A 26,700-nucleotide genomic window follows, 5' to 3' on the forward strand; every position below is an offset into this window, starting at 1 on the left:
TAGCATCAGTGGCTTTGGCTACTTTCTTGGACAGCAACTCCAGGGTTCCCACCATGGTCCTGGCTGTAAAGCGGGAGTAAGTGTCCACACTAACCCTAAAAGGATCTCTCTGAAACAAAGGCGGATTCTCTTTGAAATGTCTGTAAAGCGGCGGGCTGCACCTCCCCTCCCCTTGGCTACAAGACAGACTTCTTCCTTGCTGATCCCTTTCTGGATGTAGGGAAGCAATCCGGCACACAGCCAGGGTGGACTGTCCTCCAGGTAAACTTACCTGCTCTCTGTGTCCAGTCTCATGAATTCCTCCTTCTCAAACGGGATGCAGAGGAGGGGGATCTTGTCCCCAGATTTCTTGGGGCCACCATCCAGCCACTTGGACATGAGCAAGATGAAGAGTGAGTCAGTGAAGTCCTCGATCCTCTTCTCCACCACCCTGCAGTCCTCTTAGTTTGAAGGCAACGTCGGTGCGTGGCTGCTCGGCTACCTCCCCATGCTGCACAAAGACAAAAAGCTAAGAGTCATTAAACGAGGTGCCATACAGCTCCTCTGCACGTGGAGCTTCTCGAAGGCCTTGGCAGAGAGACAGTCGGTAATGGTGACAAGGCCCACGACCTTGCGGTGGGTCTGGAAGATGCTCCACCCATTGTCGGGCACATAGTGGTGCCTGTAGTGGATACAGTGTGTCCACTGGGAGCCAAATGGGCTGATATGGCTCACCAAGGTGAGTAGCTGATAGATGCAAAGAAATTCTCCTCTGAGATGATCTCTATGGATTGGACCACAACGGGACGAGTCTGGTGGTCCTCAGCACACTGCACGTAGTCAGGGATGCTCATGTTGCAGGCCCTGCCAAGAGGGGAGAGGAGATCGTGGTACTACTCTGCTGTGTGCTACGGGCCCATCTGGGTTGCTGTGACCTGGTGTGTACCAGCCAGAATGCAAAGGAAGCCAAAGCAAATCCAACGGTACAGTTTGTCCTCAGAGTCTGCACATGGCCACTGTAGCTCGGATCACATTACCCAGCTTTTGGTCTAGGCTTCCTGCCTCTGCAGAGAAGGGTCACTTCTTATTTTATATTTCCAAGCACCTAGCAAGGCCCTGATGCAAAGTCACTGCTCAAAAATGCTGAATAAAGAAATGAACAAAGGAAATGCTTTCCCCAACCCCCTTCAGCAGAATATAAAGAAAAGGACCACAGTAGGATCAAAAGATCTGGATTTCTATCCAATTTATTTGAACTCCTAAGCTTCATAATAATGGATAAGAAAACTTGCCTTGGGGAAGAGTGTACAGTTCAGTGGTAGAGCACATGCTTAGCATGTACGAGGTCCTGGGTTCAAACCCCAGTACCTCATTTTAAAAATGAAACAAATAAATACACCTAATTACCCAGCTGAAAATGTATTTTTTAATTCAAAAGTCTAAAAACAACTTGCAATTGACACAACATTGTAAACTTGACTATACTTCATTTAAAAAAAAAATCTTTGCCTTACAAGAATATATCTGGGTTACGGATGTTTTCAAATGTAAAATGCCTAGGGTACCACCTGCATAAAAGGAGGTGACTGTACAAATGTTCTATCCCTCCTTTATGAGATATACTTCCTTTGGGTGGGTTATAAACTCTCAGAGCTAATTTTCTCAGATTAAAAATATAAATATTACCTGATTCTCAGTACTGCTGAAGAATCAGATAACCCTAAGAAAGCTTCTGACACACAGAGATTACTCAATAAATGTTTGTTGAATGAATGAATAAACAATCAAAGTGAATGCTGCTCCCTGCCACAAGCCATCATAATGGTACTGCCTGGAAATCCCAAGCCCACGTTCACCCGACTCTGCACTAACAATGTGGGATACCTGGGCAGGCTTGTGTGCTTCTCTAAGGCCCAGTTTAATCATGAATAGAAATAAGGGCAATAACACAAACCTCAAATTGTTAGTGAGTCAGTAATTAATTGTACCCCAACACTGCAAGATGGAACCATTAAGAAAACTGGGCAAAGTGTCCACATGCCCTCTCCATATAATCTTTTACTACCACATGGGAATCTACATTACATCTCAAAATAAGAAGTCTAATATTTTAAAGAGGTCATTGAGGTTAGGTGAGCTCACTGTCTCAAATAAAGAACACACAGTACAAATAGGACAATGCCCAGCCCATGAGATACACTCAGTTAAAATTCCCACTGAACCCACTAGTCCCTCCAACTTCAGAGCAAGAGGATGGGTCCTCGTGGCAACAGGCTGCAGCACCTGAAGCTAACAAAGCTAATGGTGTCCACTTAAAAGAGCCCCTGTCACCACCCTTGTTCTAATTTTCTATTTGTAATCTTTTTCTATTCATTAAATTGAAACTCCCAATTGCATAGAATTCTTACCAGATATCATGATGGCAGCCCTTCAAAACCTGACCACAGAGATCATGATGGCAGCCCTTCTTGGTGAAACAATAAAATGAAGAGCCATTTCCACAAGACCTCTGTGTAAATCTACTAGGGAACTTCATCCTGGACTGAGGAAGAGGACTGGGGAGTAGCGGGTAAACTGGGGCACAGAGAAATAGGGGCCACCTGTCCCACGATGGACTTTAGACTCACCCTCACCCTCCAGGAACTTCAAAATACACACAGACAGAGTGCTATGGACAAGAATTTTTTTTAAACAAATCCCTGAATCCCTAGCAGATCTTGTTTCTACCGAGACACAAATGTCTTATGTGTATAATGTTTCACAGAAGCCTTAAAATATTATCACCCCAACTTGACCCATCAAGAAACTGAGGTAGAGAAGTTTATCACATTCTACAAGATTAGAGAGAGGCCACGTCAGACACCGTATTTAAATCCAAGTCCCTGCTCCAGTGCTCACACTAGAAAATGTCACATACTGCCTCTTTCCTGCCCTCTCCCTGCAGTAAATCCCTGAAGAGTCATTTCTGTGTCACCTGGAATCAAACTCACATCAATTTTTCACAAAGAGCTATGTAACTCCTTAGAGGATTTATCAAAATCTAAAGGGTTGGGTTGATAGGAGAAATTTGCATGTTCTGTTTCTCAAAGGAAACATGGCTTTAAAAGAAACTGAAAAGTACTTATCTAGTCTAAGCCCTCATTGTGCACAGAAAGAAACGGAGGCTCAGAGGAGAAGAGGAAAGGGCGTTATTAAGAAATATTGCCTCAGCGCGGCACCAAGCCAGCCCTGGGCCCTTCTGGGGGAGGATCTGGAAGGCCCAGGAGAATGAGTGTTAGAAAATAGAAAGAGAAGAAGCATATAAGGCCCCGTCTCTACACCACCATACCATGAATTTCCACCAATTACCCAGTATGGGTGCAGCCAATATTAAGGTTGTCTGAACAGGTTATTGAAACCTGGAATTCTCAACCATAGTGGAAATTCCAGCATTTACTGTGCTTTTTTCCCAGTTCAAGCATCAATTCAGTGGGCACTCTGTACCAGGGACTACACGAGGCCTGGAGTTCTCCCAATTACAGATCTCTATTACCACGTGTGCAAAGCACATAAAGGCCAGCAGAAGAAAAGTGCCCACAGATAAGATGGAATTACTGAAACCGAAAGCAGCCAAAGAGCATATATTACTAGGAAAAACGGTGCTCCTAGAAATGGACTCATGGACATAGAAAGCAAACTGTGTTTAGCAGGCAGGAAAGGGGGGATTAACAGATACAAATTAGTAAATATAAAATAAATGACAAGGACCTGCTATATAACACAGGGAACTATATTCAATTTCTTGTAATGAGTTATACTAAAAACAATCTAAAACATATGTATATACATATGCATATGTTTATAACTGAATCTCTGCTCTACACCTGAAACTAACATTGTAAATCGACTACACTTAAATAGAAAATAATTTAAAAAATAAGTAAAAATAAAAGCAATGCCGTTAAGAAAAAATAAAAGAACACTCTAATCCCCTTAGCTGTATGTGGTGGAGAATTCTGGTTGCAAGCACCAAGTCCACTGGATCACTCCAGCACTGGCTGTCACTCTTTCTGACCATCAGAGAGTCCCTTGCTTCACTGAGGTTACTTTTCTCTTCTGTGAAAGAAAGGCTACAGCTGCAACTAACGATGTATAGAATCTCATCATTCACAAGCCCAACAAGTAGTGAGGACTTCCCGTGGGCCCGGCTCTGGACAGAGGAAAAGATAGGGTCCGAGATATATTCATGGGTAGAAGAAGTTTATGCCTTAAAGACATTAATTCTTCCTGTTTTGATAGACAGATTCATTGCAATTCTGATTAGAATTCCTACCAGATTTTTCTTGGAATGTAACAAGTGAATTTATGGTCAAGAATAGCCAAGAAGTTTCTTTAGAACCACCACTGGGGAGGGGTGGATAGGTCATTAATTTCCACTGCTCTTTCTGAAGTGATAAAAACGTTCTAGAATAATAATGGTTGCACAACTGTGAATATGCTAAAAGCTGCTGAATTTTACCATTTAAATGGATGGACTTCATGGTGTGTGAACTATATCACAATAACGCTGTTATATGAAAAAATATTTCTTGAGAAATATTTTTCTTTTTATACCACTACTCTGTCCCACAATTTAAGAAAAACAAGAAACCAATACAAACCAAACTCTGCCAGGAGCTCTTTAGGACTGCAATATCCCTGGGTCTCCAAGGCCTCTGGTGGTGCTGTTCCTGTTAACACACACTAGCTGGGCTGGGCAAGTTAGGGACTGTAACGATCTTTTAAAAATCGACGGTCACACGTTTCACCCTTGGAGAGGGAAGGAAGGAGGATATTACAGCTTCATGCCTTCAGCTCATTTTTAACAGAACCAAGCCCTGCTTGCACCACTGTAATCCCTCTCACTATAAAAACACGTGACATCAACAAACATCGCCATCATAACACCTGAAAGTGTTCAAGGTACTTACCTGCGGCAGAAACACTGAGGGAGGAGACAGAAGCTTGCTCAGCACTCATGCTCCGTTTTCCCGACTCCACCAGGTGAAGCTGGGCGATACAGCCAGAGGCTCTCAGCCCGGGGAGCAGCACACACGCCACTGAGCTGGTCCTGAGGGAGGGTGAAAGGGAAAGGAGGGCAGCCCCTGGGGGGAGGGAAAGCGGGGGGGGGGGACGCGGGCTGCAGCCCCGCTCGGAGGCCAGCCCCAGCCCCACCATAAGCAGCCCGCTCCCGTCCGGGTCCGTAGACCACGCCAGCCCGGGACACAGCCCGCCCATTGGTGGGGACGGGCAGGCGGCCAAGGAGAGGAAGCCCGGGAGGAGAGGACTTGCGGGCGGGAGAGGGGAAGGGGACGCCAGCCTTGGACTGAGGGGATCCCGGCTGGGTGAGAGGTGGCAGGTGCACACCTGGACCTGGACAGCTGTGCCAGGGGCGCCGGGGCAGGTGGTGCTGTCACAGGGGTCTGGCCGGAGCAATTCAGCTGAACACGGGCTGACTGGCGCCCTTGGGGGCTGTGAAAGGCGGACCACCCTCCCGCAGCCGCCTGACCCCTTTCCCGGGAGCCCCCCACCTTGCACTTCCACAGCCAGAAGCCCCGGCCGCAGGCAGGAACCAAAGGCCTACCGGGCGACAGAGTTGAGAAGCATTTGGAGCCAATCCCTGGCTCGGACATGGAGCTTTCAACCAGCGGACCACCTGGCACTGACTGCGCATGCGCAGGAGGGCCATCGATCCTCTCTGGGTTCTGCAAGAGAAGGTGGGACAGCGAGGGAGGGAGAAGATGGGAGCGGGTGGAGAGGAGGGGAAAAGTGGAGGGATACAGATGGACAGGAAGAGCAGAGAAGGGATGGATCTGGATAGGGGAGTGTCGTAGCGGAGTTGGAGAGATAAAGCTTTACCTCTGGGGCACCCCGAGACGGCAGACCTGCCTCTGTACCATTCTGTAACCATTGAAGTCCCGCAGCTCATGTTTTACCTCCCTGATCCAGCCCTCTATCAGATGCTTCTGCAGAAACCCTATGGGGATAACACCCGTTGCCCCCAAGCGGAGCTGGGTTTTCTGTTGCTCTGAGAACCAAGCACCCGCAGGTGTTGTCGCTCAGAACTTCCTTGGGAAGAGTACATATTCCACTTTTACACACTGGGGAACAGGCAGGAAGGATCTCTGCCTTAGCTCCACTGTCCCAGGTGTTGGGCTGGCAGGGAGCGGTGTGGTACAAGATCAGAGCTCCAGACAGAGCAGACTGCCTGAGTGTTGGTGCATAGTCCCCATCCCTCCTGGGTAAACCATACCTCACCCTAGTGGAAACATCAAGGGCTCACAGTAGTTCCCTGGGTGTGGGAGAGCTGTCTTCATGTGAAGGAAAAGTCCAGCTGGGCTAACAAGCTAAGTCACAAATCTAAGTGTGATTAGTGTCGGTTTAATGATCTGAATTCTGCTGGGCTATCTCATATATCTGAAGTTTAGTGTCAGTTTATTGGGCTAACAACCTAACTCGTAATTCCTTGCTCAACAAGTGTCAGTAACGTGATCTATTACAAATTTATAAGCTCCAGTGTACTGATTCCTTGCTTTTTGTTCTTTGAGCTTTATTGGCTAATACCCCCTTACTTGTATTTAAGCCTTTAAAACCTCATGTGCACGTCTTGAAGGTGCTCAGAATTTCGGAGCAGGAGCCCCTCTGAGCCCACCGGCATAATAATTCTGAGTACTCCATCACTCAGATTGGTGCTTGTTTCTTGGCTGGCCTGTTTCCATAACACTCAGCTCCAGTGCCCAGCTTTCTAGGTAGATAGGAGTGTTACCAAGTACAAATTCATTCTCTTCAGTGCAGGACAGGCCAATAAGTTTGGAAACAAGATGTTGGGGCATGGATTTGCAAGTTTCTGTAGACCTAGTTGGCAAACTAATGTCCTGGAAAACCATCTCCCCAAGTCACAATTCAGGCTCCTTTCCTACGTGCTTGGTTGTTACAAACTTCTTAGTGTAAAAATTCCTTATTGTTAGAATCCTTTCTTCTTGCAGCTATCTGCGTGGGTCAGATCCCTGTAAACCTCCAACAAAAGAAACGTTATTGTCTATTCTGCAATTTGCTATCTTTTAATGAATGAAAAAGTGTTAAATATCCTTAAAGGTCAGAGCCTTCAGAATAAGCTCTCCTGTGTATTTCAGGCTCTAGGCAACGATTTTTTACAAGCAAGATGAAGCCTAGGAGACAGAGCATATGGTTAAAGTCAAAGGAACAGATCTAATATGGAGTCAGATTTTTTCTGTTCTATTACCCGGGCAGAAGCCACTTGAGGATTTAAATCTCTTTAAGTTAAAAATAACTAAAATTTTAAAGGAATTTACATACATAGGTGGGAATGTGCAAAGCATATCTGGAGAAGCACCCAAAGGATAGTAAACAGTGGCATCTCCAGACAGGGCTGAAAGAACAGAGGATGAGGGAAAACTTCTTTCAATTGTGTATTCTTGTGCTCTATATGAGTTTATTTTTTTTAACCATTTGCTTGCATTTCTTTTTCAGTTAAAAATTGTGTAATGGAGCAAAGGAGTAACTAGCTTAGCAAATACAGCAGCCATGGAATCACTAAGTCATCACTTTTGATTTAAGCCAGAAAGCATTTATTGACTCTCTCCAATGTGCTCAGTCCTGTTTTAACTTCTTTTATTATTATTATTATTATTATTATTATTATTATTATTATTATTATTATTATTATTTCTAGTACTATTACTATTACTATTATTTTATGAAATAATAACATGGTATACCTCACCCCTGCCCATGGCTGGTGGAAAACCAACTGAGTTTTTATTGAGTTGTTTTCCAAGGAGTAGAGATAAGTTTATAAACAGAACACATCTTCAGGGCAAAACAGGCAGTGTGCTTTACCAGCAGGCCAGACAGCAATGAAGGGTTTTCAACAGAGGCGCCCAGAAGCTGAGAGAGAAAGCCTCCAGGACACTACAAAAAGCTGACCAAACTGCCTTCTCCATGGCACTACTGAAATAGGAAAGAACAAATCTGACTCCATATTTGATCTGTTCCTTTGACTTTAACAAAGCCAAGTTAATATGCTCCGGTCTTTTCATGTGTTATGATGTCACAGAGGAAACGGACAGGTCAACAAGGAACCACTCTGCCGTGATCAAGGAGCCGGGGAAAGGGATGGGCTGCAAGATGTATGAAGCAGCCGCATCTGTGCCCGTGCTTCTAGGCAGGTATCCAAAATCGCCTCGACAAGGTGTCAAACATTTGTGCCCACGTCCTCATCAACAGACATGTATTAAAGACAAATGGAAACATATAAAAGGCCAATACCCTTGCTGGGTACACCGTCCAAAGTGCAAAGTCTCAGTTTGACAACTGGCCATCTCGGTTCCCTGGGATTCATTCTTGGAGAACCTTAAAAACCACTTTTCTGTCTTCAAGAAGTGCTGCATATTTGTCCTATCTTTGGCTCAGTGATGCAGCACGTTCAAGTGAACTTTAATGTCTGCACAGATTTGACTGTCTTTCTCCAGGTTCATTTGTCCATTCCAATGAGGCCTGAGCTAAGTTCATCCTCTGTAAGGTCTATTCCCTCCAGGGACAGCTCATTGAGCCTGCAATTAAAAGCCAAGTGAACAAGACTGTCCTCAGCTAAAAAGTTCACCCACCCTTCAGTGTTTCTTAATCTCCTCTCCTGACTAATTGCAACAGACTAACACCTCCCTCACCAAGATAACCAACTATGTCATTTTGCCTCCCCAAAGAGAAAGTAAGGTCCATAAAAGAGGAGACAACTACATAGTCACCTCTGAATTCGTAGCATATAGAAATGTCAATAAATAGAACTATGATTATGGCTTCTTTCCTTTAAAACCTTTCAGGTTATTTGAATGAGACCTTGGAAGAGAGGTGTTTGCTGTCCAGTATCTTGATCCACAAGACTCTGGAGGCCTTTTTCGGAATGGCTGTTCACTGATTCATTCAAAACACAACTTATCAATCAAGGAGTAGCTGTGGTTTTCTGCCAGGAGTTTGTGGTCACTCTCATGCCAGAACAGCTTCAAACTATATCCTTACTTTGTATTTGTTATTTTTCCCCTCTTCCAACAAAATTGACTTTCCTTACTTTCTTGTCTTGAGGAATTTTTTTTTTCCTATTTCACCCTTTAGTAAACCAAGATCCTCAGGATGGGCTTGGCCCATAATATGAACCCCCATCCAACTCCTAGTGTGAGAGGCCTGGGGCTCACATCTTGCCCTCCTGTCAAGGCAACTGAAAATCCGTTCAGGAGCGAACTAGCACCCGAGGGATTCTAAGGCTCGCATATCTCCCAGAAACCCTGCTTTCTCATTTTTCTTGGCTTCTGAGAATTTCCCCTCACTTTCTTGACAATTAGTTGTGCAGCTTGAAAGATGAGGAAGGAAGGTTTTATTTCTTAATCAGCATTTTAAGGAACTTGTGTAATGAAACTTTTCACGAGTTTCTAGAACCCTCCATTGCCAAGATAGAAAACACACTAGACATTTTCTAAATTTAGCTCTCATGTGCATTTTTTCTTTGCTTTTGTTTTCTTAACTGTTAACAGACATTTTTTAATTAAAAAAATATAAGGCCCCAAAAAGGATAGAACACTGAAGGGGCAAACAAAATTAAAGGGCAAAGACAGAAAAATGATAACTACTCTAAAAATTTAATATAATACATACACTATGTATCAGATCAGCACTTCTCAGTAACAGCTAATTGAAACATGACCATGAGGTAAAATTACTCTCCTGTCAGGACATGGCCAACAGAAAAAACAATTAAACCAACAAACTAATATCCTAAGTCTGGCAAGGTACAGAAGGCTACAAGCTAAATGTGTCTTCTTCTGGAAAAGAGGGAGATACACCGGCTCTTTTCTGTGGAGCCTGAGCCCACGGGAGGACGGTGAAGTGAGCTCTGTAAGTACCCAATTAGCAAACTGAGTGATGAATAAATAGACGTGAGCTTTGATGACAGAGCTGATACTAATATTCATTTGTCCTGTAAAGTATGACTTCCGTTCAGTGATCAATACTTCGGAATCCTCAGGAGTTGACATTATGGGAAAATGCACAGCCTGGGCCCAGACCTCCTCTTTCATCTCGTGACACTGCACTTAGATGTCACAAGGACACCTCCAACTCCACCTGCAAAGAGCTGACTTCATGGTGCTCCTCCCATAGCCGTCCTGCCCAGGGCCTCTGGTAGGGGGATAAGGTCTCCATGCCTCTCCCAACTCAGGCCCATCACTCACAGATGTGAATGGACCCCTCCTTCAGGGCCCAGATATCCTCAGTCACCGAGTCCCACCACCCACACCTGAGCTACCAGATACTCACTGACACTCACTCAGCACTGACTCTGTGCTGGGGACCACGCTGCACACTGCAAACGTTATCTCACTGGATCTCCACAACAGTCCTGGGAATTGGGTACATCACTGCTCCAATTGATTAGATAAATTGTTTCACTTCCTTGCGTGCGTCATTCAAACTGACAGGGCTACTGAGCCACAAGCCTGGGCCTGAAAACAACTTGAAACTTGAACACTGCTACACCTCGCAGCCACCCTACTCTGACTCATCACATCACCTCCTGCCAAGCCTTCTAAATGTTTCTAAGCATTCTACAAGACAAAAGTGAACTACGAGATCACCCCACTCTCCTACTTAAAATCTGTCAATGATGGTCCACTGCCCTTAGGAGAAAGCCCCACCGGGCCTGAGCAAAGCCCAACGGCCCAGCATCCGCGTTCCCTGCGCGGCCGCGCCGCCTCACCCACTACGCAGCTCTACACGTGCCTTGTCTAGGACAAGGATGCTGACTCCGCACAACCCAGGGCTTGTCTCACTAGAACAATGATCATCTTCTTCAGTGTTCATCTTCTTCTTTGCTGACCCTCAGAAAAATGTTTTCTCATGATGAATCAATATCTTTTTCCTTATAACTTCCCATCATTGATAATGAGCTCCCCCCAAAAGAGAGAAGACCTAATTGTCAGTCTCCTTATCTGTAAAGTGAGAATAACAAGGAAATATGTGAGGTTTTATGAGAAATAATATTCATGTGAGGCTGAGGGACAATTCCATCATACAATAAGCACTCAATATGTGCTTAATTAATATTAATAAGAATATATTGCATCTAGCAACCTTCAATCAATGTTTTATGACATTGTCCAACAGACTACTGACAAACTGTTGGACGATCCCCTTTGAGCAGATCAGCACAAGCGTACTGGGAGAGGTAAGCGCTGACTCCAGTTGCAGCTGCAGCCATCCAGCACTATGGGGCGGGGGCAGTTTGCTCAAGCTCTTACATGTTGCTTGAGCATTTAGTTGTCGTTATTGATTAAAGACAGGTGTTCTTTAGTCAAAGCTCCTGAAACTTAAATCTTCAATGATTGATGCAAATTAGGTTTCAAGAACAATACTCTCACTAGAAATTATTTGAAAATCATAGTCTTAGCTACTCCGCACATCAAAAGGGCATGTTCTTAATGTATCTGACTAAATACACCAAAAGGGTTGTTTAAAAGAAATTACGATGAAGCCATCCTGAATAAGCTCCAGTATCATCTGCACAAAGCCCCACCCAAGGGTCTCATTTCACATTTCCACATAGGTGTTCAGGTAGCTTAACTTGGGTCTTGGTTTCTTATAACACGGGGCGGGGAATAGTTGTGGATAGATTTATGTAGCAAATATATACCTAGGGTTTTTGCTGTTAAGGACTTCTAGAAATAAGAAGATTGATATATAGTCCCACCCATAAGAAACTCAGCATTTCCATTTACAGCAGCATTAAAAATAAAATGAGAGATACATTTAACAAAAATTTACAAGATTTGTACATTGAAATATTTGAAGTATCACCAAAATAAATTTTAAAAGATCTACATATATGGAAGACATCCCATTTTCATGGAATGATAGACAATATTATTAAAAATGTTAAGACTCCTCAAAATGATCTACATATACAGTGGAATCCCTAGCAAAATTCCAGCTGACTTCTTTGCAAAAATTGAAAAACTGATCCCAAAATTCATATGGACGTGCAAGGGGCCCAGGATAGCCAAAACAAGCTTGCAAAACAAGAGTAAAGTTGGAGGACTCACTTTGAAGGGTAATAAAATTCTATAGTAATATGTCACTATGATACTGACATAAGTTTGGATAAATAAATCTATGAGACACAATAAAAACCCAGGGGGAAAAACTTACACTTACAGGCAGTTTTCCACAAGGGGGCCAAAAACACCCCATTGAAAGAATAGTCTATTCAACAAATGGTGCAGGGACAGCTGGGTATCTGCAGGCAAAAGAATCAATCTGGAATCTGAACACCCATATTTTATATAACAAATAAAAATTAAAACAAAATAGATCACAGACAGAAATGTAAAAATTAAACCTATAAACTTTCTAAAAGAAGACACAGTATAAATCTTTGTGGTCCTAGGATAGGCTTTGGTTTCCTGGATGCAATAACAAGAGCACAATTGATAGAAGAAAAAAGCAGATAAACTGGACTTCATCAAAATTAAAACCTTTTTCTTACAAAGGATATCATCAAGAAAGTGAAATGACGGGGGAAAAGGGTGTCTCAAGTCAGAGAGTGCATGCTTAGCAAGAAAAATAAAATAAATCATTACATCTAACTACATCCCCTGTAAAGAAATTGTTTTAATGTTTAAAAATATATAGTGAAAGACAATGTGCAGAATGGAAGAAAAATTTTGCAAAGCATGTATCTAATAAGAGAGTAGCATCCAGGATATATAATGAATGCTTACAACTGAACAATACAATAAAATAGACCCAATTTTTAAATTTACCACGAATTTAGATACATATACAAATGGCCAATAAGCATATGAAAAGATGCTCAGCATCACTAGCCAAATCAAAATCAAAATGAGATCTCATTTTACACCCACTAGGATGGTTATAACCAAAACATGGACAATAACAAATGTCATTCAGGAGGCAGAGAAACCTAATATGCGGCCAGGGGAAAGGGACAATGGTGCAGCTTCTTTGGAGAAGTCTGGTATTTCCTCAAAAGCTTAGAGTTATATGGCTCAGCAATTCCACTCCTATATGTAGAGTCATCCCTCAATACCCTTGGGTGGTTGGTTTCAGGAACCCCACACCCTGGATACCATAATCCAAGGATGTTCGAGTCCCTTTACAATCAGCCATCTGGATCCATGTAGTGGAAACTACAGATATGGCGGGCCAAATGTACAGCCAACAGAATGAAAACATATTCTCATAAAAAATTTCACATCAATATTCATAGCAGTATCATTCAGAGTAGCCAAAAGTTACTAACAATATCCATCCATCAATGAACGGATAAACAAATTTACCAAGAATAGACCCACAAACTTTTGGTCATTGAAACTTTGACAAAGGAGGTGAGAACATACAATGGAGTAAAGACAGCCTCTTCAGCAAATGGTGTAGGGAAAACTGCACAGCTGCATGTAAATCATTGAAGTTAGACTACTCCCTCACAGCATACACAAAAATGAATTCAAAATGTGTTAAAGAATTAAACATGTAGACAAGACACTATAAACCTCTTAGAAACAACCATAGGCAAAACATCTGACATACATCTCAGCAATGTTTTCCTAGAGCAGTCTACTCAAGCAATAGAAAAACAACCAAAAATATACAAGAGGGATCTAATTAAACTTACAAACTTTTACACAGCTAAGAAAACCGTAAGCAAAACAAAAAGACAACCAACCTATGGAATGGGACAAAATATTTGCAATAAATGAAACAGCTAGGGGCTTAATTCCCAGAATATGTAAACCGCTTTTACACTTAATAAGAAAGAATAACAAACAATTCAATTCAAAAATTAGCAGAAGTCCTAAAGAAACATTTCTCCAATGAAGACGCACAAATGGCCAGTAGGCACATGAAAAAATGTTCAATATCATTATCAGAGAAATGCAAATCAAAACTGCTATCAAGTATCACCTCTCACTAGTCAGAATAGCCATCATTCAGAAGTTCACAGACAATAAATACTGGAGAGGCTGCGGAGAATTGGGAACCCTCCTACACTGTGGTGGGAATGCAGTTTGGTGGAGCCATTGTGGAAAAATATATAGAGGTTCATCAAAAGACAAAACCTTGACCTCCCAGGTGACCCAGCAATCCCACTCCTGGGCATATATCCAGAAGGAACCCTAATTCAAAAAGACACCTACGCCCCAATCTTCACAGCAGCACTATTTACAATAGCAAGACATGGAAACAACCGAAATGTCCACTGACAGATGGCTGGATACAGAGGTTGTAGCATATTTGTCCAATAGACTACTATTCAGCCATAAAATAATAATAAAATAATGCCATTTGCAGCAACATCAATGGACATGGAGAATGTCATTCTAAGTGAAGTAAGCCAGAAAGAGAAAGGAAAATACCATATGAGATTGCTCACATGTGGAATCTAAAAAAAAAAAAAAAAGAAACTAAAAGATAAATTTATCTACAGAACAGAAACAGACACAGAGTCACAGAAACCAAACTATGGTTACCAGAGGGGGGAGGGTGTGGGAAGGAATAAATTGGGAGTTCAAGATTTGCAGATACTGAGTATGTAAAGAATAAACAGCAAGTTTATACTGTATAGCACAGGGGAATATATTTAATATCTTAAAATAACTTATGTTTAAAAACAGTATGAAAATGAATGCAGGTATGTTCCTATTTAACTGAAGTGTTGTGCTGTAGACAAGTAACTGACACAACATTATAAACTGACTAGACTTCAATGAAAATATTTTTAAATAGACTAAAACCAAAAAAAATGGAAAAGGATATTATCAAACAAAAAGAATAAAGTACTGATGCAGGGTACAATATGGATGAACCTTGAAATTTTATGCTAAAATAAGCCAGACACAAAAAGCCAAATAGTGCCCTTTAAGGTGAACTGTATCTAAGCGTTTACTGTACTACTCCTGTAAATTTTCCGGAGATTTGAAATCTATCAATATCTAAATAAATTGTATTATGCATTAAAAACTTAAAACGCTTCCTCACAGGAGGGCTTTAATTATTAAATTTAGAAACGCATATAAAGCTCTTGGAACAACAATTTGCAAGTCCACACACAGTCACTGCTGTCACTGCCACTCAGAGGGTGGTGCCAGCGCTGATGAGAGCTGCCTCCACTGACTCCCCTGCAGAAAGGAGTGAAGGCCTGAGCTCTGACAGGCAGGGTGAGCGTGAACCTGAGTCAGACACAGCCACGTCCCAGACTCTGCGTTACCCAACTTTCTTAAACAAACTGCAACATGTAATGTAAACACGCTAGAGGGATGTATCTTACAACACAGGGAATACAGACAATGTTTTACAGTAACTATAAATGGAGCATTTTTGTACACCTGAAACTAATATCATATTTTAAATCAGCTATATCTCTATAAAAAATTAAAAAATATTTTTAAAATGTTATCACTTTAATATTCAATTCGGTTTTTATGTAACTACTAAACAGCTTAGAATATATAAAAGCATTTATTTGTGCTGTTTGTTTACATATTTATTTACATTCAGACTCTTGCTAAAAGAGAATTTAAACATTTTTTTAAACACAGCTTAACAACCATAACAACAAAAATGCAAAACGGAGAGTGAAGAGAAAATGGACATTCAATACTTAAGTGAAACCAGGGGGAGATAAACTCGTAAAAATGGATTCCATGAAGTCAGGGCAAGTGTTAAAGGCCGACTAGAAATTCAGCTGTAAGATTCTTGGCAGCTAAAGCAAAAAGATGATGGGGCGGGTGGTAGAGCATGTGCTTAGCGTGCACGGGGTCCTGGGTTCAAGCCCCAGGGCCTCCACTAACAGATAAATACATCTAATTACCTGCCCCCCAAAAGAGCCCCAAAGAAAAGATAAAGAGAAATTTCTTTCCCAAAAAACTCTGATATTAAATTTGGATTAAATACTTAAATAAAAGATAAAAAGAAAAATAAAAAAGATAAGTGACACTGTGAAGGAAAACCCCAGCTCGGCTAACAAGCTAAGTCACAAATCTAAGTGTGATAAGTGTCGGTTTACTGATCTAAGTTTTGCTGGGCTACCTGGTAAACCTGAAGTTTAGTGTCAGTTTACTGGGCTAATAAGCTAACATGTAAATCCAAGGACAACAATTGTCAGTAACGGGATCTGTTCCAAATTGATAAGCTTAAGTGTACTGATTCCTTGCTTTTTGTTGTTTGAGCCTTATTGGCTAATAACCCCATACTTGTAATTAACCCTATAAAACCTCATGTGCACGTCTTGGAGGTGCTCAGAGCTTTGGAAAAGAAGCCCCTCTGAGCGCGCCAGCGTAATAAATCTCAGTACTCCAACCCTCTGAGTTATTCTTGTTTCTTGGCTGGCCTGTTGTTTCCATAACAACACAAGCGATAATGCCCATGAGATAAATCTGCGGAGGCTGCTGTCAGGTCCCCATGTCTCACGTAGGAAAATCTGAAACATCTTTCTCACCACTCAGAGTCATCATAAGCCCACCCCACACCTCCCGCCGTTAAATGCAGGAGCACAGGTAGAGCCCGACCTTTGCTGTCTTTGTGTCATCACAGTGAGACAGGATGGAAGGGGAAGAGCACAGCCATTCAAGGAAGGCCACAGCAATTAACATCAAAATGTTAAAGGATTCAACCCCCAAAAGGCCTTGAGGCTCAGGATGAAGAGATTTAACTTCTAGCAGATCTTGAGATTCAGTAAACATCCATTGTAATAGTAACGTGGTGAATAACATGCCCCAGGCACATGGCAGTCCCAATGATAGCCACAAAAGGTCAAAGGGTGGGAAATTGCCAACTCCCTGGGAATCCCAGCCCCTTGCCCTAGGGCTGGCCCTTCTACTTATTAGCATATGAAACCACCAAGCCCAAGAAAACAAGCAACACAGCGCCACCTCGCGGTCACCACTCTCTCTCCCTCTTTGGGGAAGGCCCAAAATCTGTGGAGTGTGTACCTACTTCTAATATGAGCATCAAACCCCCACACATCTTGACGTTTCTCTTGCATTTCAATGTATCTCTCTGAATAAATCTACCTTTACTCAACACTGGCTTGCTCTTGAATTCTTTACTGCATGAAGTTAAGGAACAAAATCTGGTGGGGCACATCCCAGGGGCTCAACGAAAGCCTGGGACACACCCCGTCTCATGCCCAACGTTTTTTATTCTTGTATCAACAGGACTGGGCTGTGAAGGGAGGTCTGAGGCCACAGCTAAGGGACAGGATCAGCCTCCAGGGCTCCAGTTGGTGCGCAGTCTCTCCCCCAGCATGGGTCTTGGGGTCTGCCCAGTTCTCTGTGTTTCTCTGTTGTGCTGACTCCCCAGCCATACAGCATACTCCTAGGCCTGTCCCCACAAAACCCCTGTCTCCAAAATACAAGCACATCTTGTCACAATCCTCTTGTTCAACAAGGAAATGTACAGCCCACTTTTTTTCCTCCCCAATAAAGTACCCAACTGTCCTCGCTCCCATCACACCACTCTTTTCTTAGTGAGAACTCTGCACTCGCCACACCCCATCCTGAACACAGGTGCCTTGCTGGCTGTGACCGAGATGTTTCTTTCTCACACAGCCTGCGTCCTTTCACTTTCCCCTTGTTACTTTAAAAAAGCCTTTCCTGAGTCACTCACCCCTCTGATTCTGAACTAACAAAGTGCTGAGTTTGCAGTCACTATGTGCATAACTCCCAGGTTTTGGCTATGTTTCCTTCGCAAGATCTTCATTACGGAGCTGCATCAAGAAGTTTAAAGAGGCTATTCTTACATCTGAGTGGAGGAGCCTGCAAAAAATTTAAATGGCTTTGAAGAGAGAGTTAACCAGGGACAGAGATGTCGCGGGTCCTAGTCAAAAGTGTCATGAGGCAAAATGTTCTCCCAAGGCTCAGAGTGGCTTCTGAACACGGAGTCGGCAGGGAGGAGGTGACAGGCAGTGAGTAGGGTGAATGATACAGGTTACGCTCCCCCAGCTGGGGAAGAATAGGTTTTTTCCAGTTTTCCAAACAATTTCTTACCACCTTTTTCTATTATTGTCACATACCATTTCCAACGAATTAAGCATATCAATGTCAGTCATTTGGGCCACTTGGGAGAAGCTACACGATGCCATTCACAGGGCTGGGGCATGACAGCCACACCAGTCTAGATTGAAAGAACAGTTGGGGTATTTGCAAGGTAATCACGGGCATGCAGCAAACTCCCCAGCTTCAATGACCTCATCTCAAAGCTGGGGCAAATAAAACTACCAAGCAAAGTGCGTGATGATTATGGCCCACATCTGTTTACTAGGTAAGTGCCTGTGAAAGCTGCCGCTTAATGGGGAATGAGTACGATCAATGAGGCCCTGTCTACCTGGCCACAGGCGCCCTGCCTTCCTGCCTTGGTGCAGCAGCAGAACTTGTTTAGCTGAGATGAACACCCCCAGAGCAGCCCCGACGGGAAAGCTCCCAGCTCTGCACGGCGAGACGTGTTCCTTTCCTTCTCAGAGCTGATCACAATTTGCTGTCGTCTGTTTTTATGTTTATCACTTTTGTAACTGTCTCTCCTCGGAGTTTTTGCTCAAGCAGCACAGGGCCAGATGTGTCTTGCGGCCTGCCGGATACCCTGGGCAGGGAAACAGCCGACTCCATATCTGGCTCTGGTGCTGAACAGAGAGGGGAGAAGGCCCAGGGGCCCATGCTGAACCAAGGCCACTGAACCCAAAATTATGGTCTGATTTTGGGCAAATTATACAGTCTATTTACCATGAGATTCCTCATCTGTCCATGAAAATAACTGTCCATGGCACATAGAGTTACAAGGATTAAAGGAAATCACCAAATTCATAACCTAGCCAAGGGGCTACCAGTGCATCCTCAACAGACAAATGCTGCCTTTACGGCTCTGACACATGCTAAGCGGGGCGGCCCCACACAGTGAACGCTGCTAACTGTCAGTGAGTTAAGTGCTTCATGTGTGCTATAATACTCTTTAGATCTTACAACAATCCCAGGAAGAAACGAATATTTTCATGCCCATTTCACAGATTCACCAACAGGTTAAGAGAGTTTGCATTCTATTCCAAGGCCCTGTGGTGAAGAAATGGCGATTTAAACCGGAATTTGGGCCCAGGCCTTGGCTCCATCTCTCTCCCATCCACCTGACCACTTGCCTATGAATTCCACCTGTCCAATATACAAGTTTGCAGCCAGCCAGCTCTTAAATGCAATGTGTGCCACCGTTTGTCAATGTTGGTTAAATATCATAAACTGTTCTCAGAAACCACTACAGTAAAGAAAGCTGGACTTAAGGAATTCTGCATTGCGTTCTCCTGTAATGTGCAGAAACCCTTCCCTACACCTCCAAATCCAAGTGTATGCTTCCTCCATGTTTATGTTTGCACACGGCTTATTAAAGCAGAAGGTACCTGCAGTAATTCCATCTCGGTTGCTTTCCAAGGTTGCAGATTATCCATAATCAGTCTGTGAACGAAAATACTACAATGTGAATGAGAATACTGCAACCATGACAGTAAACAAAGAATACTGAAACCAAGTCATTAAAGGCTGCCACCACCCCCCAGCTAGGACAGGCCTGCAGCCCAGCTGCTACAGCAACTCACAATGGTGTCATCTGAGCAGACTCAGAATAAGAAAGGACAGGCTACTGGCCCGAGATAGCTAGGTGCTTGTCTAAAAAATGAATTCAGTGAGTCCAAATATTTGCTTCCTCTCATACATACAAAAGTACTAAATCCTTGAACTTGAGATACCTGGCTTTCTTTAGATAACAAGCAATCTTTTATTGTTCCAACAACCTGGTCTTTGTTGTAAAGCTCCTATATATCCTAGCTCTTCCTCAACCTCTTGGGAACAGTCCCTCATAGAGTTCTGTGTGACTGTCCGCTCAGCTCGAGTCCTCCCGCCAAATAAAACATAACTCTTAACTTTTAGACTGCACATGTATTTCAGTCAACAGTTTTGGACACCATGAAGCACCACAGCAGATTTCTCTCCACCTGAACTCTCCGAGTAACCGGAGCCTTGGTACCAGCAGTGGCCCTTTGTGCCCATCCACCTCCTCGGGGAGTCCAGATGAATTTGGGTGAGTCTCTCCTGGTTCTCGGATCTCACATATTGGTTGATGATCCTAAGTTTTATCTGGCGGTGTATCCAGGTACGTGGCCCTCCAGTTGAAAGAAACTGAGGTGAATTACCCACCCAGTGGAGACATACTGGGTGGGGCCTGGTTGAAAGGTAATAGGAAATACCCACCTTGAGGATATGTCCAAAGGGGGGCTGGTGGAAACATATGAGGAAAATATTCACCCAGTGGAGACATCCCGAGTGAGTCCAAGTTGAAAGACACTGGGTTCAGGACTGAGTGGTTAGGTAAGAGTCTGGTCTAATATTTTCCTCAATTTGGTTACCTCCATTGAATTTTTCAGGATAAAAGTAAAACTCTTATGAGGAAACTTTCAACTCCAAAATTCGGAACATCCTCCTGGCTGGTGACAGCTTTCTCGGGTGACAGAGAGTCTTCCAGGATTGGTAGAGACAAAGGCTTCATGCCACAGAGTTGTCCCTGTGGGAAATCTTACTAGCAAATTTATTTTGAGAACCCGACCTTACAATGGGGAATAGAACTTTCAAAAAAAAATAAAGAACAGAAACGAAAAGAAAAGAAAAAGAAAGGACAGATTGCCAGTCTCCAACTATTACCCCAGCCAGGTTTATGTACATACAAAACTTACAACATTAATTGGGAATAAGGAAAAAAAAAACTTACTCTGAAAATAACTAACCAGGACTGATAAAAGCATTTTTTGGAATTCTGAACTTATAAAAACAAAATCCCCTTTAGGGGGAACTTGGATTTCTCTTCCTGTGTCCTTGAAATGTAAATGTTTTATCTTTCTCTGTGTGTTTTAAGTGTGTGTATGTATGTATATGTATGTTTAGTTTATTTTTTAAAGGAAACCTTGGACTCCGCCATACAAAAGTTTCAAGTATTGTGTACATATGGTGGCCATGCAAATAAATTGGGATTCTAAGCAATTCTTTGATTGTACCAATTTTCAGATATTTTGTCATCTTAAACTTTGTTGCATCAGCTTGGACCACAAAGTCTTTTAGCTTTTGGAGAGTAAACCTTTGAATTTCATTTAGGCAACACCCCGACTCTCATGTGGAAGGGCCTCTTCATCTTATTGGTTTAAAATCACTATATATATATATATATATTTGTATATAATTTGATGGCCATATGATGGATTTTTTAATTTGGAAAAACTTTTTAATTGGTGAAAGTTTAAAGAGATCTCATTATAAACAGCTGTATTATTGGTATCTATTAAAATCAAGTTTAAATGTAGAAAAATATATCTAATGGTTAACCTAAGAACTTAGTTAAAAAAATAAAACTGGTTTGAAAAGCTACATTTGTGTTTTTCCTTCCCGATAAATGTTTCTAGATATGCTAATAAAAATTTAGGATAATTAATGTTAATTATGTTGAATAACTGGAAAAATGATTGTAAAAATGTCGAAAAAAAATAAGTGGCTTATCCCAAAAGGATAAATATTTTTATATGGTTATTTTGAATCAAATAAATAAAATGAACATTTTTGGATTTACAAACAAGGTTTTGATACTACACAACGTAAAGTTAAAAAAAAAGGGCCAAAGAGTTCACCTACTCCCCCCCAAGATTAAAGTTCAAACAAGTCCATTTTATTTACCACAGTTTAAAATATATGTATATATAGACTGAAATACTTGATCAATAATTGGGATAACAGACCAATTAATGAAATTAAAAACTGAGAAGTGCCTAAGCTCTTTGGCTGAAACTTGGGCATCCTAGAGACTTCTATAAAATTATATACAATGCACAAAAAAAAAAAAAGGTTTCTTGCACTCCTTCTAGAAATAAGAATTATTGATTAAACTTAATAAATATAAAAATTAAAGGTATAAGATTTAATAAAATTGAGATAAAAGTTTGTGAAATTGGTATATTTAAATGGTCTTTATACAAAACTTTTGCTTATGTTGTGGGATACATATGTTTCAGAGGAAAAACGCTTCCCCTTCTTGGTATTATAAGGCTGGGCACATATCTGTCCCTCTAAAAATATTAATTGAACAAATTAAAATAAACCAATATAGTTACATAAGCCTTCCAATATAATGTAAAACTAAAAACTAATTTGAGTGGCTAATAAAAAAATACAGGTTTACCCTGCGTTTAACTTATAACACAAGGAAAAGGGACCTTACTAAATGCATTATGCAAGTTTTGGAAGACATAATTAAGTAAACCAAGTTTTAAAACATGGAATTCTTTGTTTACAGCTCTTCTCACTGATACAAAAATGCCAATTAAGGAGGTAAAATTGGGTCTGGGTGACAGAGCAGTTATCTGGGGACCTGGAAGTCAGTGTCTTTGTCTTGCAGATCAGAAATATAAATACAACAAACAGTGACCTAGAACTGAGCCTAAATAGCTCAACGAAATAAAACTTAAGGCCAAGAAATTTTTGGCATATTAGAACTCAGAACTCTGACGGGTCCTTCAGACTTTGTGAAGAAATTTTAACTGTCTGTTTCATAAATAGTAAGCCTTAGTGATTTGAGCAAGCAAATTCAGCTTACTCCAACTATTATTATACCTATCTTATAAGTAAGTTTTAAAGTGAAGCTATGAGATCTCTAGCTTTTGTCTGATTATAAGCCTGTGTACACATTATAGAAGTGAGATATTTCTACTGCTAAAGAAAAAAAAATCAAAGTCAAAGAGCTCTGCTTAATTGACATAAAAATATAAGAGCTTAAACATTAAGAATTTTTATAATAAAAACTGAACAAATTGACTTTCAGCGTCATGTGAATTGGAAAATATTCAATATTAAGATAATATTTGATATTGTTTAGTTTAAGTATGTTCTAATTAATATAGACATCTTTAAAGTCATCAATATTATGTATAATACCTTTACTGTACCTAGGTTTAATGAAAGTCAAATAAGATCCTGTTATATCTGTTGCAGATTTGTTAAAAAAAATAAAAGTAATGTGCTGTGGTAACATTTTAAGTAAATTAAATGCAAATGAGATGAGAGCTTTGGGTAAATATTTAAAATATATTTTTAAAATGTATGCTTAAGATAATCTCTAAATGTTTGGTATCTTTAGATTCTAGTGTTGTGCTAAATTAAGTTAAATTACAAGATTTTATTAAATAGCTATGCCATTTTCAGATAAAATAACATTGAAATACGAATTACTTAACATTTAACTTCCTCTTACAGTGAAACTAAAGGTGTATAGAAATATTAATATATGATTGGTGCCACACGGAAATAGTCTCTATTAGTAAGGGAATGATCTCAGTATCTTAGGAAAGTAATATAAATATGTAAAGGAAGATATAAGAATGGAATTATATTTTGTTAATGAAAAATAGTGACTTTCTCCTGAACCTGGTTACTTCTGAATGGAAGAAAAATAAGGGACACACTAATATAACTATAGAAAGCTGTGGAAGGCTTGTGGAAAAGGAACCCCGAGGAAAGAGTTTTGTACATGGTCAGAATTGGCTAAGTTTAGAAACAAATTGGGCAACGTAAATGAATCTTAGAAGTAAGCTGGTACAAGATTAGAATTGTTTTTCTCTATGTTAAGAGGAAAAAATTTTCTTAAAATGTTAATCCACCTTCAGTAACAGATTGTAAAACTTCTTATACCACTTAGCTGATCTGTTCTGCCTTTACATTTGACGTATTTTCTTGTTAATGAATTAGTACTACTTTACAGTGATCTATATGTTTATCTGACCAAGTGTTCTGAAATCTTTCAAAAAGCTCCCCAAATATAAAATTCTAATTAATTAAATAAAAATTAATTTAATTAATTAAAATTCTTTTAATCTCCAGTTAAGTTTGGGATGCTACAGAAGGCCCCTGAAATATCCCAAAGAGAGATTTTAAACTATAAATTTTCATTTGGCATTTAAATAACATGGAATTGTCAAATGAATCATAAAACTTCTAAGGTTATATTGAATGAGACAATATTATTAATATAGATATTGTAGAAATTATATGGACTCCCTAAAATTCTGGTATATCTGAAATGTTACCAGTGATAATTATGGGTATAGTGAACATGTTTCTTTATTGATTATAGTGTAATGGTGTTTAACCATGCTTTTAAATCTTTTGTCATTTATAGACAGTTAATTGTTTTCTTCTGATGGTTTTGCAAAATGCTTTCTCTTCAAGGAGATTTACTGATTTCTAATAAATTTCACACTATAGCAGTGAACTAAACTGGGTAAGACATTTTAAAGTTCTAATGAAAACTCTCATTAAAAGAATTAGTTACATGGGACTGATTAACCTGTTGAATATGGTTATAATTTTTGATATTGTTTGAAATACTACTGGATTTTAACCTGTTTCCCAGACATAAAGAATCTCTTCTGCTTAAGCTATTTACGGTTCACAGCAATTTGATAAATTATACCTATGTAATCACACTTGGAACAGTTATCTTTTCTCTCTATCTGATCCCTCAAGAGACTAAAACACTTAGGTCCCCAGTGGCTTTATCAAATTAGGGAGATCATCTCCTAACAGATATAGGAGTATAAAGGTATTTTAAGGATTTTAAAGAGAAAAGAATTTACCTAAATCTGTAAGGCAGAAACCCATGAAAAGCCTTGACGTGGCTTTCTTGGCCTTAGCAAACCTTAACATTCTACCCTGAGACTCCGTATTAAAACTTCCAACACAGCCAATTTAAAAAAGCCTATATGATCAAATAATCAGACTTAACTTGTAAAAACTTAATCTTGATTTGGCTATATTTGAGAAAACTGAGGGTAACTTAAGAGAGAAAAAAATTATATTTTAGTGGATATTAAATTCTAGTTTTGTTAATTGAGGTCCATATTTACTAAGACACTTCCCAGATCATTCCTTGCTGTTATGTCACATTACTGTACAGTTTAATTGAATTATGAAAAGGATACTCTAGGTTTGTTCTGAAGCTCAGTAATCTATCCTTGGGTAAAGTTCCAATGCCTCATGACCTGCAGCCAGGGGATTATACATACTGCAACAGGCATGACTTAAAGAACTGTCTCCAACCTGAATGGAAGGACCCTTTTTCAGGTACTCTTAACTAGACCATACAAACCAAAGCTGAAGGAAACGGAGTCTCGGATTCATTTCCTATCAGAAACATCCCCTGCAGTGCACTGGCCTATCGAGCGCTGCTCACCTTAAAACAATGCCCAAATGGAGAAAAAGCTACCAGACCAGGATGAGAAGAAGACGTCATCTGAGCTAGACAGCTGACCCAAGACACCGGACCAGGACTGTATACCAACTACTTTGATAATTTATCCAACCCTTGATTATGAACTACTCCACTTGTTAAGTTTATGATAAATTACCTATGTCTAGTACTTCTGTGTTACCTTAGTGGGTTTCCCTACTCCAAGGCTCTAACTAGATAGCCCTCAGAAACGTTATTCTAAAAAGAAATTATAGTTCTGTTTAGGCCACTGTTGATCTTACAAAGTGGGAGATTTCACCTGGCCAATTAATACCTGCTCTGACCCTGACCATAAATATGAACTTTCTCATAGGATCAAACTCAGAAACACAAGCAAAATTTTAACCCAAAAATACAACTTCTCGACTATTAAATTCTTACTCGTGACTTTATTAACATTACTAGCTGTATTATTTATATTCTGTCTATTTTATAAAATTGTTGTCTGTTACATTTCCCAATGTGTAACTAGGCCCACAAGATTGATGATGGCTAAACATCTTGAAGAAACAGATGAAATTTATAACCCTGAATAAAATAAATATAATAGTGTGATTCTAGGTATGGAAATGAGCAAAGAAGGGTTAACACTTTCTGGATCATAATAGACTAGTAAGACAGGTGATCCAGATAACTTTTAGTATCAACAGGGCCTGATAAAAAAACTAACACCTTGAGTGGCAACTCAGAAGATTCTTCAACTGAACTAGGAATGAGCCATCCTAGCACCGTGGGACAAAATTGGTCATGAAATGTCTCTCAAAATATTGGTCGAATTTAGGACCAAACGGGAGCACTGTGAATGAAAATACCACAATGTGCATGAAAATACTGCATCCATGACAGTAAACAAAGAATGCTGAATCCAAGTCATCAGTGGCTGCTGCCAACCCCCAGCGAGTACATGCCTGCAGCCCGGCCTGTCAGCCACTCACAGTGGTGCCATCTGAGCAGACTCAGAGTAAGAAAGGACAGGATACTGGCCCTAGATAGCCAGGTGCTTGCCAAAAGAATGAATTCAATGACCCAGATGTTTGCTTCTCACCATACATAGAAAAGCAGTAAATACTTGAACTTGAGATATCTGGTTTTCTTTAGATAACAAGCAATATTTTATTGTTCCAATTACCTGGTCCTTGTTGTATGCTTCTATATATCCTAGCTCCTCCCCTACCTCTTGGGAGCAGTCCCTCAGAGTGATCTGAGAGGCTGTCATCCCGGCTCGAGTCCTCCAGCCAAATAAAAAAAGCCCTTAACATTTAGGCTGAACGTTTATTTCAATGACGTCCCAGAATAGACACAACTCATCAATTCTGTAATGGA

At 40.7% G+C, this 26,700-nt stretch overlaps 1 protein-coding gene and 1 long non-coding RNA gene across 1 annotated transcript in view; one reads left to right on the plus strand and one right to left on the minus strand.

The window, feature by feature from the left end:
* The window catches only part of LOC140701246 (uncharacterized), a 60,979-nt gene extending 43,199 nt beyond the window's left edge, over window positions 1–17,780 (plus strand). The window contains exon 2 of the long non-coding RNA XR_012080231.1: window positions 17,720–17,780. This is a non-coding gene — a long non-coding RNA (uncharacterized lncRNA). The remainder of the gene's footprint in view (window positions 1–17,719) is intronic.
* LOC140701240 (trafficking protein particle complex subunit 9-like) overlaps window positions 1–26,700 on the minus strand; it is a 241,850-nt gene that overhangs the window by 168,836 nt on the left and 46,314 nt on the right.

The sequence above is a fragment of the Vicugna pacos genome, chromosome 14, assembly GCF_048564905.1.
Source record: "Vicugna pacos chromosome 14, VicPac4, whole genome shotgun sequence".
Lineage (NCBI taxonomy): Eukaryota > Metazoa > Chordata > Mammalia > Artiodactyla > Camelidae > Vicugna > Vicugna pacos.